This window comes from Xenopus tropicalis, chromosome 9 (assembly GCF_000004195.4).
Source record: "Xenopus tropicalis strain Nigerian chromosome 9, UCB_Xtro_10.0, whole genome shotgun sequence".
NCBI lineage: Eukaryota > Metazoa > Chordata > Amphibia > Anura > Pipidae > Xenopus > Xenopus tropicalis.
The window spans coordinates 80,763,775-80,776,547 of record NC_030685.2 but is presented as its reverse complement, the minus strand read 5'-3'; positions in this window follow the sequence as shown (position 1 = coordinate 80,776,547).

Genomic DNA, 12,773 nt, shown 5'->3' with positions numbered 1-12,773 from the left:
ACAACAACAACAATTATTATTTATTTATTTTGGGGGGGGGAGGAGCCAAATAAAATGGAAAAGTGAGCCATTTTTTCACCAGGTATGGATTCACAGCGAATTTCCGCATTTTGCCATTGGTGAATTGTTTTGCAAAACTTCCGTGAAAATTCGGCATGGAAAAATTCATTGCCCAGCAAAAAACAAGTTGAGGTCGCGTCAAAATACACAGTTGTGTAAAAATCAGTGCAGCCATGGTAAAGTATGTGTGGCTGCTTCAAAAAAAGTTTGCTGTTTGGGGAATTTTTCTGCAGTCCCATTTCACTTCACCCAAAAAATTGCAATGCACGAAACGGCGATGATTTTTTGTGTCGAAAACAAAACTGACATGTGCAAAAAAATTTTGACGCAGGACTTTTTTTGATGTGCATCTTTTTTAACAAGCAACATTTTGTTTGATGCTGGGGACAATTTTTTGACGAGGGTGACAATTATTTATCGCGTGGTGAATTTTTCCGCTTCAAATTTTATTGCCAGTTTCATGGAAAAAAAAAACAGCAATGGCAAAATGCAGAAATTCTCCACAAATCCATGCCTGTGGAGTTATTTCTTCCAGATTTGCTTCACCTAAAAATTCATGAAACTGCTGAACGATTTGTGAAACGGTGGAAAAATCACAAACGCATTGAAGTTGATAGGCGACTTTTTTACGTGGGGCAATTTTTACATGTTTTACATGGGCCACCATTCTTCCCCCTCCATCCTCCTTAAACATGTAGAGGAATTTAGATTGAGTTATTGTTCAGTGCTGTTTTATTTACAAATCTTGTGATTATACAAAATGTGGGGCTTTTATCTAATATTAAAGCTGTATTTTACAACCTGGAGTTTTATACCTTTGACCGGAAACCCATTATCCAGAAAGTTCCGAATTACGGGAAGGCCATCTCCCATAGACTCCATTTTAATCAAATAATTCACATTTTTAAAAATGCTTTCCCTTTTCTCTGTAATAATAAAACAGTACCTGTACTTGATCTCAACTAAGATATAATTACCCCTTATTGGGGGCAGAACAGCCCTATTGGGTTTATTTCATGGTTAAATGATTCCCTTTTCTCTGTAATAATAAAACAGTACCTGTACTTGATCCCAACTAAGATATAATTACCCCTTATTGGGGGCAGAACAGCCCTATTGGGTTTATTTAATGGTTAAATGATTCCCTTTTCTCTGTAATAATAAAACAGTACCTGTACTTGATCCCAACTAAGATATAATTAATCCTTATTGGAGCCAAAACAATCCTATTGAGTTTAATTACTATTTAAATAATTTTATTAGCAGACTTAAGGTAGGAGATCTGAATTACGGAAAGATTCCTTATCCGGAAAACCCCCAGGTCCCAAGCATTCTGGATAATGGGTCCCATACCTTTATTTGGAAGTTTTCCTTTGCGCTTCCCTGCAAATAAATTCCTACATAGAAAAATTCCATGTTTGTATTGGTCTAGGGCAGTGATCCTCAACCAGTGGCTTGTGAACATGTTGCTCCCCAACCCCTTGGGTGTTGCTCTCAGTGCCCCCAAACCAGGGAGTTATTTTTGAATTCCTGACTTGGGGGCAAGTTTTGGTTGAATAAAAACAAGATTTCCTACCAAATAAAGCCCCTGTAAGCTGATAGGGTGCATAGAGGCACCTAATAGCCATTCACAGCCCTTATTTGGCTCCTCCATGAACGTTTATGGTGCTTGTGTTGCTCTCCAAGTCTTTTTCCATTTGACTGTGGCTCATGAGTAAGAAAGGTTGGGGATCCTTGGCCTAGGGCAAGTCAACATTTCCATTTTCTGGAGCTACTGAAAAAAAAACCAAAACCAAAACCAAAAACTAATACCCTTAGCCCTTATGTGTTTAACTTATGTCCGACCAATAACCAGTTCACAATTCAAAAGAATCAATGATCTTTAAGTATTAATAATAAAGTGCCCAATATTTCAGTCTTCCGCTTATAACTGGAATTTACACTTCTGACATCTTCATTGTGCTCATCCTTGTTCTAAAAATAACTACCAAAAGCTGAAACCACTAAATTGCAATGACAATTATAAGAGACTAATTCATAAAAATTGAAGTGCAATAGCCGTGATTTAGCTACAGGTCGTAAAAAAATCCGCATTTTATGGGAAGAAATAATCATTTATGACAACCTGACATATTTTGAGGAGCCTGCGTGCCCATAATAGCTTTGGAAATGGCGGACTTTTCCATTTAGTGATTTGGTTTGTTATCCTGTGCAAATCTATTACTCATATTGGTAATTGCTTTTACATCTCCTTACAGCTAATTGTCACATTAATGGTTTCCATGGGGATAAGGATAAAAATTCAAAAAGTATAAGTTGTCAAGGGCAAAGAAAAGGATCATCTTGACTTCCCTCGACTCATAAAGTAAGCTCTGCGACGGATCTTTAAACGGAAACATTAACGTGTATTAATCGCACGGTGAAAGAAGTAGCACTAGTGGAATATAGTTTCTTTTGATTACACATTATAAAGAACCGAAGCACAGTAAAATAAGCGGCACTTCAAAAGGAGAGAGAGAAAAAAAATAATTATCACGCCCGCGTAACACGGAATCATTTTGTAATGCTCAAGTCCAATCATTAAAACAAGTTCAATATCACTGGAAGAGCACATCTTTTTCGATTTATTCATGCACGCTCAGGCAGTGATTTCATGCACGCATTCAGCTTAATGGAAAGGTGTTTACAGTCATTTTGGAATATGCATAAAACCGCTCATGGCGAAAAAAAAAAAAAGGCGAATGCGTTACTAATGGATGACCTGTGCCGCGCCGTCACGTGTCTTTTGAGATAATCTATACGTATTACACGGATCTGCTCAAAGTAAAAAGGTAGCAAATTGCATAACTGTTGCTGTGTTTTGTTGGCCTTTACATCCAAAATGTACCGGTAATAGACCTGCAGAAATGAGTGATTTATGCTACAAAGATTCCTAATTGATAGTGTTACCTTCAGGCGTTGGAAAATGGAAGCAAAATGTTATAATCTTCTTCCACTAAAATATTGTTTAAAGAAGAATAGATATTAAAATTGCAAATTTGCCTCCCAACAGGTTTGTTTCAGCCAACCCGATTTGGTAAAGCTAGCAAGCACAATAGAAAAAGGTTTAGAAACTGCAAAGAAATGATTCTTTATGACTTTACAAATTATTTAAAAAGTCCTGAAACACTAACATTGGTACTTTTGCTATCTTTCCATAATACATGTAAACGGTTTAATAAAATCCATTTAGCAAATGTGGCAAAAAAAAAAAATCCAAGTATTCAAAGCTCAAATTTTTGATGTATAGGTATGGGATCTTTTATCCAGAATGCTCGGAATCTGGGGGTCTTCCAGATAAGGGATCTTTCCATAGTTTGGTTCCCCATGCTATAAGTTTACTAAAAAAACATTTTAACATTAAATAAACCCAATAGGATTGTTCTGTCCCCAATAAGGGGTAATTATATCTTAGTTGGGATCAAGTACAGGTACTGTTTTATTATTACAGAGAAAAGGGAATCATTTAACCATTAAATAAACCCAATAGGGCTGTTCTGCCCCCAATAAGGGGTAATTATATCTTAGTTGGGATCAAGTACAGGTACTGTTTTATTATTACAGAGAAAAGGGAATCATTTAACCATGAAATAAACCCAATAGGGCTGTTCTGCCCCCAATAAGGGGTAATTATATCTTAGTTGGGATCAAGTACAGGTACTGTTTTATTATTACAGAGAAAAGGGAATCATTTAACCATGAAATAAACCCAATAGGGCTGTTCTGCCCCCAATAAGGGGTAATTACAGGTATATCTTAGTTGGGATCAAGTACAGGTACTGTTTTATTATTACAGAGAAAAGGGAATCATTTAACCATGAAATAAACCCAATAGGGCTGTTCTGCCCCAATAAGGGGTAATTATATCTTAGTTGGGATCAAGTACAGGTACTGTTTTATTATTACAGAGAAAAAGGAATCATTTAACCATGAAATAAACCCAATAGGGCTGTTCTGCCCCAATAAGGGGTAATTATATCTTAGTTGGGATCAAGTACAGGTACTGTTTTATTATTACAGAGAAAAGGGAATCATTTAACCATTAAATAAACCCAATAGGGCTGTTCTGCCCCCAATAAGGGGTAATTATATCTTAGTTGGGATCAAGTACAGGTACTGTTTTATTATTACAGAGAAAAGGGAATCATTTAACCATTAAATAAACCCAATAGGGCTGTTCTGCCCCCAATAAGGGGTAATTATATCTTAGTTGGGATCAAGTACAGGTACTGTTTGTATTAATGTATTCTACTGAATAGCGCTGGGTACATAAGTAGCACTTTATAAATAAAGATATACATACATACATACCCTGTGTAAATAAAAAAAACTTGAAAGTTGAAATGCAAAAAAATTGGCAGCTAAAATCTGGTAAGTGTCTATGTAAATCAAAGAGAGATGTATATTCAACATTCACCAATGGGAATGGGATCACATTTTCTTTTTTTTTTTTTTTTTTTTTTTGCAACCATGTTTCAGAAAATATGAAATTCTGATATAACATCTTATATAATTCTAAAAATATATCCCTTTTTTGGAGCCTCTTTAAATTACATCTACGTATGCTTTAAATTTTTTAGTAGATCTGACCTTTATGGATTTCTCGTGTTCCAGAGCAGATTTATAAAATATAAAATATTTTACTAGAATTCCAAAAGTATTATCTGTCACTGGAGAAACAGAGCAGCTCCTGTGGAATAATTAATAATATCATTAGAAAGCTAAATATATTTCATATTTCCAAGTTAATTGGAGGCAACTAGAAAGTTTCACAAAAACTATAAGTCAAACTTACACTATATAATTAGGTCTCTGCACAAACTTACAGCCTCACCCAGGATACTGTTACTTTCTCTTAAAAATGGGATCTTGCTCATATTTAGGGGCTGATTTACTAATCCACGAATCCGAATGGGAAAAATTCGGATTGGAAAACGAACATTTTGCGACTTTTTCGTATTTTTTGCGACTTTTTCGTAGACTTCGTAGACTTTCGTGAATTGTCGCGACTTTTTCATTGCCATTACAAATTTCGTGAATTGTCGCGACTTTTTTATAGCCAGTACGGCTTTCGCGAATTGTCGCGACTTTCGTATTGAGCGCTCGAAAAAGTCGCAAAATACCGATCATTACGAAAAAAACGCATTCGGACACTTTTCGGATGTTCGTGGATTAGTAAATGGGCCCCTTAGGGGCCCATTTACTTACTCACGAACGGGCCGAATGCGTCCGATTGCGTTTTTTTCGTAATGATCAGTATTTTGCGATTTTTTCGGAAAATTATCGCGACTTTTTCGTTACCAATACGATTTTTGCGGAAAAACGCAAGTTTTTCGTAGCCATTCCGAAAGTTGCGATTTTTTCGTAGCGTTAAAACTTGCGCAAAAAGATGCGATTTTTTCGTAGAGTTAAAACTTGCGCAAAACGTCGCGCCTTTTAAGTTTTAACGCTACGAAAAAATCGCAACTTTCGGAATGGCTACGAAAAACTTGGTGAACCGTTTTTTCGCGCAAATCGTATTGGCAACGAAAAAGTCGCGATAATTTCCGAAAAGTCGTAAAGGCGCCGAAAAAATCGCGAAAAAGTCGCAAAATGTTCGTTTTCCAATCGGAATTTTTCCAATTCGGTCGGAATTCGTGTCTTAGTAAATCAACCCCTTAGTGTTGAGCCAATCCATCCTGTTTTGCTGAAAAATTTTCTAATCTTTGTGAAACGGTGAAAAATTTGCAAAAAGCAGAAAATTGTGGGTGTAAAAAAAAAATTGTCGAGCACGTCAAAAAAAATCACATGCATGACAATTTTTTTTATGCGGGCGGCAATTTTGTGTCACACAGTGAATTTTTGTTTCGTGAAAAAGTCCACCAATGGCGAAACATAGAAATTCCCAATGAATCCATGCCTGCCAAAAAATTTCACTCATCACTACTTATATTGCTAGAGAGCTATAAATATATAAAAATATATTTGGAGCAATTTACACATGTGTATCAGTAGTGCATGGGTCAAAATTAGTAATGAGCGAACCAGTCCCGTTTTGCTTCGCCAAAAAATTAGCAAATCTTTTAAAACATTTGTGAAAAGTAGCAATGAGCGAATTTTTTTGACAGGCATGGATTCGCAGCGAATTTCCACATTTCACCATTGGAGAATTGTTTCGCGAATCTTCAGTGAAAAATTTGGCGCGCAGAATTTTTTTGTCACTCGTCAAATTGGGCGTGGTTGCACCAAATTAGGTGCAGTTGTGTCAAAAAAGGATGTGTTGGCAGCAAAAAAAGGCGTGGTCCCATCAAAACTGTGCCCGGTTGCGTAAAAAAAGCATGGGCGTAAAAAAAGACGCGGGATAAAAAAAAGATGCAGGCGACAAAAAAGACGAATTTTTTTGCCATTTTGTGAATTTTCTTGCCATTTTGCACATTTTATGGCGAAGCGAAACGGGTCAGATTCACTCATCACTAGTGAAAAGGCAAAAAATAAGCAAAACGCCAAAAATGTTGCACGTAAAAAAACAATTGCCGTGAGCGTTTGTTAATGGTCATTTTTTGCTGCCCATTTTGCAAAATAATCCGCCAATGCCGAAACATGGAAATTTGCCATAAATCCATGCCTACAAAATGATTTCGCCCATCATTAGTCAAAATAGAATTTTCTTGTAATTGTTATTTTTATTTTATTTGATAAATGAGTTCTTCCGAACTACAATTCTTTTGTAAATGAAAAGTGGGGAAAGTGTTTTTTAGATTTTTTTAATTTAAATTTGTGAATGATCTTTAGATCTAAATGTACTTTCCTCTGATTTGAGTCTCTGAGCTTAGAACAAAACGTATAAGCAGTAGAGCTCCCATGTTAGTTCCGTGTTTTGTAAACTGGGTTGGAAACATCTCTGAGTGGTTTGCAATATTTAAAATTTGATAGCAAACATAAATGCCCCATTTCCATGTATTTCCATGTATTTATTACTATATATATTGCATTTTTAATAACACAACATATACAGTAACCAGAATACAGAGATTATCTTGCACAAAATCCCCAGGAGCGAGACAGTTGGTTAATGCTGTTACGGGCAGCACTTATCATTTTCCACTTCTCTAAATTTCGCCCACATTGCTCGCTGTGACACAATGTACCGAAGCATAAATAATTGATATCTTCCTTCCACTTTAGAGAACATATCACTTTGAATTTGCACTTTGTCCCATACATTAATAACAGTGAGAGCTTGTATGAATTATACCCACTGAAATGGGTTTTATTTCTGCAAAAAGATTGCCTGCAAAGAAAAAAAAAAAAAGAACTGGGCTGGGATTTCTTAGCAAGGGAGCTTGCCTAGTTCTTGCATCCAGTGGGCTCGACACAAAAACATCCTATTTATATTTTTAAATCTTCAAGAACTTCAGGTCAGCTGGAAAAAATTCAAAAGAAAAATTAGACTGGTCAGTTTGGAAGAAATATAAATATAAGTAAAAGCAAATGTGTTATACAGGTATGGGATCCCTTATCCGGAAATCCCGTATCCAGAAAGTTCCGAATTACGGAAAGGCCATCTCCCATCAGGGCCGGAACTAGGGGTAGGCAGAAGAGGCAGCTGCCTAGGGCGCAACGATGGAGGGGCGCCAGGCAGGAACCTCTCATGCCTACCCCTAGTGCTACTTTGTCATTGCCTCCGCCGCTTGTCATTAACGGCGGAGGCAATGACTGAACTAACCGCCCCGCCCCCCCCGCACCTCCTCCTGTGCATTGGCGCGCATTGGCGGGGAGGTGGGCGGAGTTTGCCGACCGGGTTGCCTAGGGCGCCCGGTCGGCTTGTCCCGCCCCTGTCTCCCATAGACTTCATTATAAGCAAATAATTATAATTTTTAAAAATGATTTCCTTTTTCTCTGTAATAATAAAACAGTACCTGTACTTGATCCCAACTAAGATATAATTACCCCTTATTGGGGGCAGAACAGCCCTATTGGGTTTATTTAATGGTTAAATGATTCCCTTTTCTCTGTAATAATAAAACAGTACCTGTACTTGATCCCAACTAAGATATAATTACCCCTTATTGGGGGCAGAACAGCCCTATTGGGTTTATTTAATGGTTAAATGATTCCCTTTTCTCTGTAATAATAAAACAGTACCTGTACTTGATCCCAACTAAGATATAATTACCCCTTATTGGGGGCAGAACAGCCCTATTGGGTTTATTTCATGGTTAAATGATTCCCTTTTCTCTGTAATAATAAAACAGTACCTGTACTTGATCTCAACTAAGATATAATTACCCCTTATTGGGGCAGAACAGCCCTATTGGGTTTATTTCATGGTTAAATGATTCCCTTTTCTCTGTAATAATAAAACAGTACCTGTACTTGATCCCAACTAAGATATAATTACCCCTTATTGGGGGCAGAACAGCCCTATTGGGTTTATTTAATGGTTAAATGATTCCCTTTTCTCTGTAATAATAAAACAGTACCTGTACTTGATCCCAACTAAGATATAATTACCCCTTATTGGGGGCAGAACAGCCCTATTGGGTTTATTTAACGGTTAAATGATTCCCTTTTCTCTGTAATAATAAAACAGTACCTGTACTTGATCCCAACTAAGATATAATTACCCCTTATTGGGGGCAGAACAGCCCTATTGGGTTTATTTAATGGTTAAATGATTCCCTTTTCTCTGTAATAATAAAACAGTACCCGTACTTGATCCCAACTAAGATATAATTACCCCTTATTGGGGGCAGAACAGCCCTATTGGGTTTATTTAATGGTTAAATGATTCCCTTTTCTCTGTAATAATAAAACAGTACCCGTACTTGATCCCAACTAAGATATAATTACCCCTTATTGGGGGCAGAACAGCCCTATTGGGTTTATTTCATGGTTAAATGATTCCCTTTTCTCTGTAATAATAAAACAGTACCTGTACTTGATCCCAACTAAGATATAATTACCCCTTATTGGGGGCAGAACAGCCCTATTGGGTTTATTCAACATTTAAATGATTTTTAGCAGACTTAAGTTATGGAGATCCAAATTACGGAAAGATCCCTTATCCGGAAAACCCCAGGTCCCGAGCATTCTGGATAATGGTCCCATACCTGTACTTATAGTTTTGGCCAAACTCTAAAACTCACTTTATAACAAACAATTAGTGATTAGTGATGGACAGATTCACTCTTCACTACTAAACAGCGATTTGTTTGCCTTTATGACGCTTGATTACAAACTAATATGAAAATTGTGCATTGACCTTGCTACAGGTATGTTAGCTAAAAGCAAAATGGCTGACACAGTATTGGTAGGCAGAGTTGTGACTGTAGAAAACTCTTGCTTCTAGATCATCTAGTTGCTTCTTAAGAAGGGAGATTTGAGTAATAGTGATGAGCGAATTTTTTTTTTTTTTTTTTTTTGCTAGGCATGGCTTCACAGCAAATTTCCAAAATTCTCCATTGGCGAAATGTTTTGTGAAAAATTTGGAGAAAAAAATTTGTTGAATTTCAAAAAAGTTGCAGTCATGACAAAATAGGTGCGGTTGCGTCAAAATGTCTGTGGTAGCGACAAATTGGGACGTTGTCACTGCAAAATGAGCATGGTTGCATCAAAATGGATGTGGTTGTGTCAAAAAGTCCCACATGACAAAATGGTCGCACAAAACCCGCGTTTCGCAAGTTTTTAACAATTTTTTGGTAGTTTGGCGAATTTTTGGGTGAAGTGAAACGGGACAGATTTGCTCATCACTACTGAGTAAATTTCCATAAATAAAGTCTGAATGAAGATCATAAATATTGCAGGGAACACACACGTAAAATAATCAATCCCATGTTAACCAAAACCCCCATTACTGTCCTTTACTTGTATAATGTAAATAATAGAAAAAAGCTTTAAGGGTTAATTTAATAATATCTCTTCATTATAGAAGTACGGATAGTGGAAAATATCAAGATATACTGTTTATATAATGCCTAACTTTTGATTAGTTCATTAAGACAGGCTTATTCTATGTCAAATACTCAGGAATGATATATCTGCACTGGATAATTAAAGATACCTCGCTAAGGAGAATGTTCAATCTCTTTAGCTTTCTCTGAGTTAAGAACAGAACTAAGTAAACAACTAAATCTTTGTTCATTTAAAAGAAAATCCAGCACTTGATTGCAGAGTTGGATTGTCAAAGGCAAAGTATGCCTATCACCTTGACATGACTTTCAAGGTCAAATCTGGACTTGGGACCTACACAGTAGAGATGTAGCGAACTGTTCGCCGGCGAACTAATTTGCGCGAACATCGGGTGTTCGCAAGTTCGGAAATTCGCAAACTTTTTGCGTATGTTTGCAATTTGGGTTCGCCGCGTTTTTTTTTCGCTGCGTTTTCCCTGCGTTTTTTCTCAGCCTAAAAACACCGCACAAGCCACACATGGTGTTTTTCAGCCTAGTACTGATGTAAGCAAATCCCATTTCCATGGTGCTAATAGTACGAAATAGCAAAAAACGCTGTGTATTTCCGCTAGGTCTGCCAGCTGCCTTTGCGGTTTTACGCAACGCTGTGTCAACAAAGTATTTTTCAGAGAAATTTTTGCCCTTGATCCCCCTCCTGCATGCCACTGTCCAGGTCGTGGCACCCTTTAAACAACTTTAAAATCAGTTTTCTGGCCAGAAATGGCTTTTCTAGGTTTTAAAGTTCGCCTTCCCATTGAAGTCTATGGGGTTCGCAAAGTTCGCGAATATTCACGCTTTTTGGTGTAAGTTCGCGAACGGGTTCGCAAACTTTTTTTTTCTCTACTGCACAGAAATGCTGCTTTAGGAACTTTTATTGACTGTAGGTATGTTAAGTTGAAATATAATTTTGTTTTGACAACAAAAGGAGTTGGAATGATCACTATAGAAGAGACCCAAACCCCCCCCCCCCCAACTTTAGACAGGGAATACTGGTTTCACACTATGGGGCACATTTACTAATCCAAGAACGTCCGAAAAGCGTCCGAATGCGTTTTTTCCATAATGATTGGTATTTTTGCGATTTTTTTTCGGCGCGCCGCGACTTTTTCGCAAATTGTCACGACTTTTTGTTGCCGTCACAACTTTTTCACGAATTGTCGCGACTTTTTCGTTACCGTTGCAAAAAAATCGGATTGTTTTTTCCGCCGTTTACAATTGCTCAATACAAAAAAAAGTCATGGCGATGAAAAAGTTGCGCAAAATACAGTAAAGTCGTGACGGCAACGAAAAAACCCCACAAAATTTTAGTTTCCAATCCGATTTTTTCCCATTCGGGATTCGAATTCGTGGATTAGTAAATGTGCCCCTATGTTTTGCAAATATAGGGATCAATTACAGATGCAACCACAGTTGCAGTTGGTGATTGTATTAATACCATCCTTCAAAAGTAGTGATGGGCGAAATTTTTCACCAGGCATGGATTTGTGGCGAATTTCCACTTTTCGCCATTGGCGGATTTTTAGTGGACATCAAAATTTGCAGCGGAAAAATTCGCCACACGATCAAAAAATTGTCGCCCACATAGAATTATTTCGATCGGTCCAATCGTATTTTCCGCGACTTTTTCTTACCTTCCGCGATTTTTTTGATGCTTGCGCAACTTTTCCAGCACTTTTGCAATTTTTTTGATGCTTGTGCGACTATTTTGTATTTTTAGCACGAAAAAAATGAATCGGCTTTGCTGCTGTTTACAATCATTCGTGCGAAAATTTCGTGACTTTCGGATCGCCAATACGATATTATCGTGACTAATACGACTTTTTTGTAAGCATTTCCGTGATATTTGCGATCTTCAAAAATTTTAATTTCCAATCCGAATTTTCCCCATTTGGGATTCGAACTTGTGTATTTGCCCCATGTGTGCAGTTGTTTTAGGACCCTTCAATACTTTCATTTCCATATACAAATTAGGGATGGATTCTTTCACAAAGGATTTGGGTTTGCCCAAATTACAAAATAGTGCATTCGGTGCATTCCTACTTGCTCTTTGCATTTTCTCTTGCCGCTGGTGCATCTGTCTAATATAAATTAATCAAATGATAGCAAAATGGCGGAAACTTCTCATTGGATAATATTGTTGCATCTGCAGTTGAGTTTAGAATCCAAATGAGAAAGAGATGACTGCAACTACTATGGATAAGCTAAGAAATGTAAAGGCGTTGGCAGCGTTATGGCCTGACGCGTTTCAGACATGACACATGCCCTTAATAATAGGCCTAGTTTAGAGGACCCAACATCAAGAGGTGGACCGATTCGGCAGCTAATCGGCCCGTGTATGGGCAGAACCGAGCGGCCTGGCTGACCGATATGTGGCCTGAAATTGGCCAGATCTCGATTGGCCAGGTTAGAAAATCCAGTTGGATGGGGGACAGCGTCGGCTGGTTGATGCGGTCCCTGAACCGACTGCCCCATGGCCGCAAATGTAATCCGAGTAGCTACTTGCTACCCGATATCGCCCACCCGTAAGTGGGGATATCGGGTGAAGATCCGCTCGCTTGGCGACATCGCCAAGCGAGCAGATCTTATAGTGTATGGGCACCTGTAGTTGGAACAAATGGGTGAGCTTCAGGGGGAGTATATGTCCCATTTAAGTTTTTAATTTTTAGGATTTATAATCTTATGCCAGCAGATGTACCCACTTGGGTAACCCCATGCTGGGTAATAGCATTTGCTTTCCCATAGATG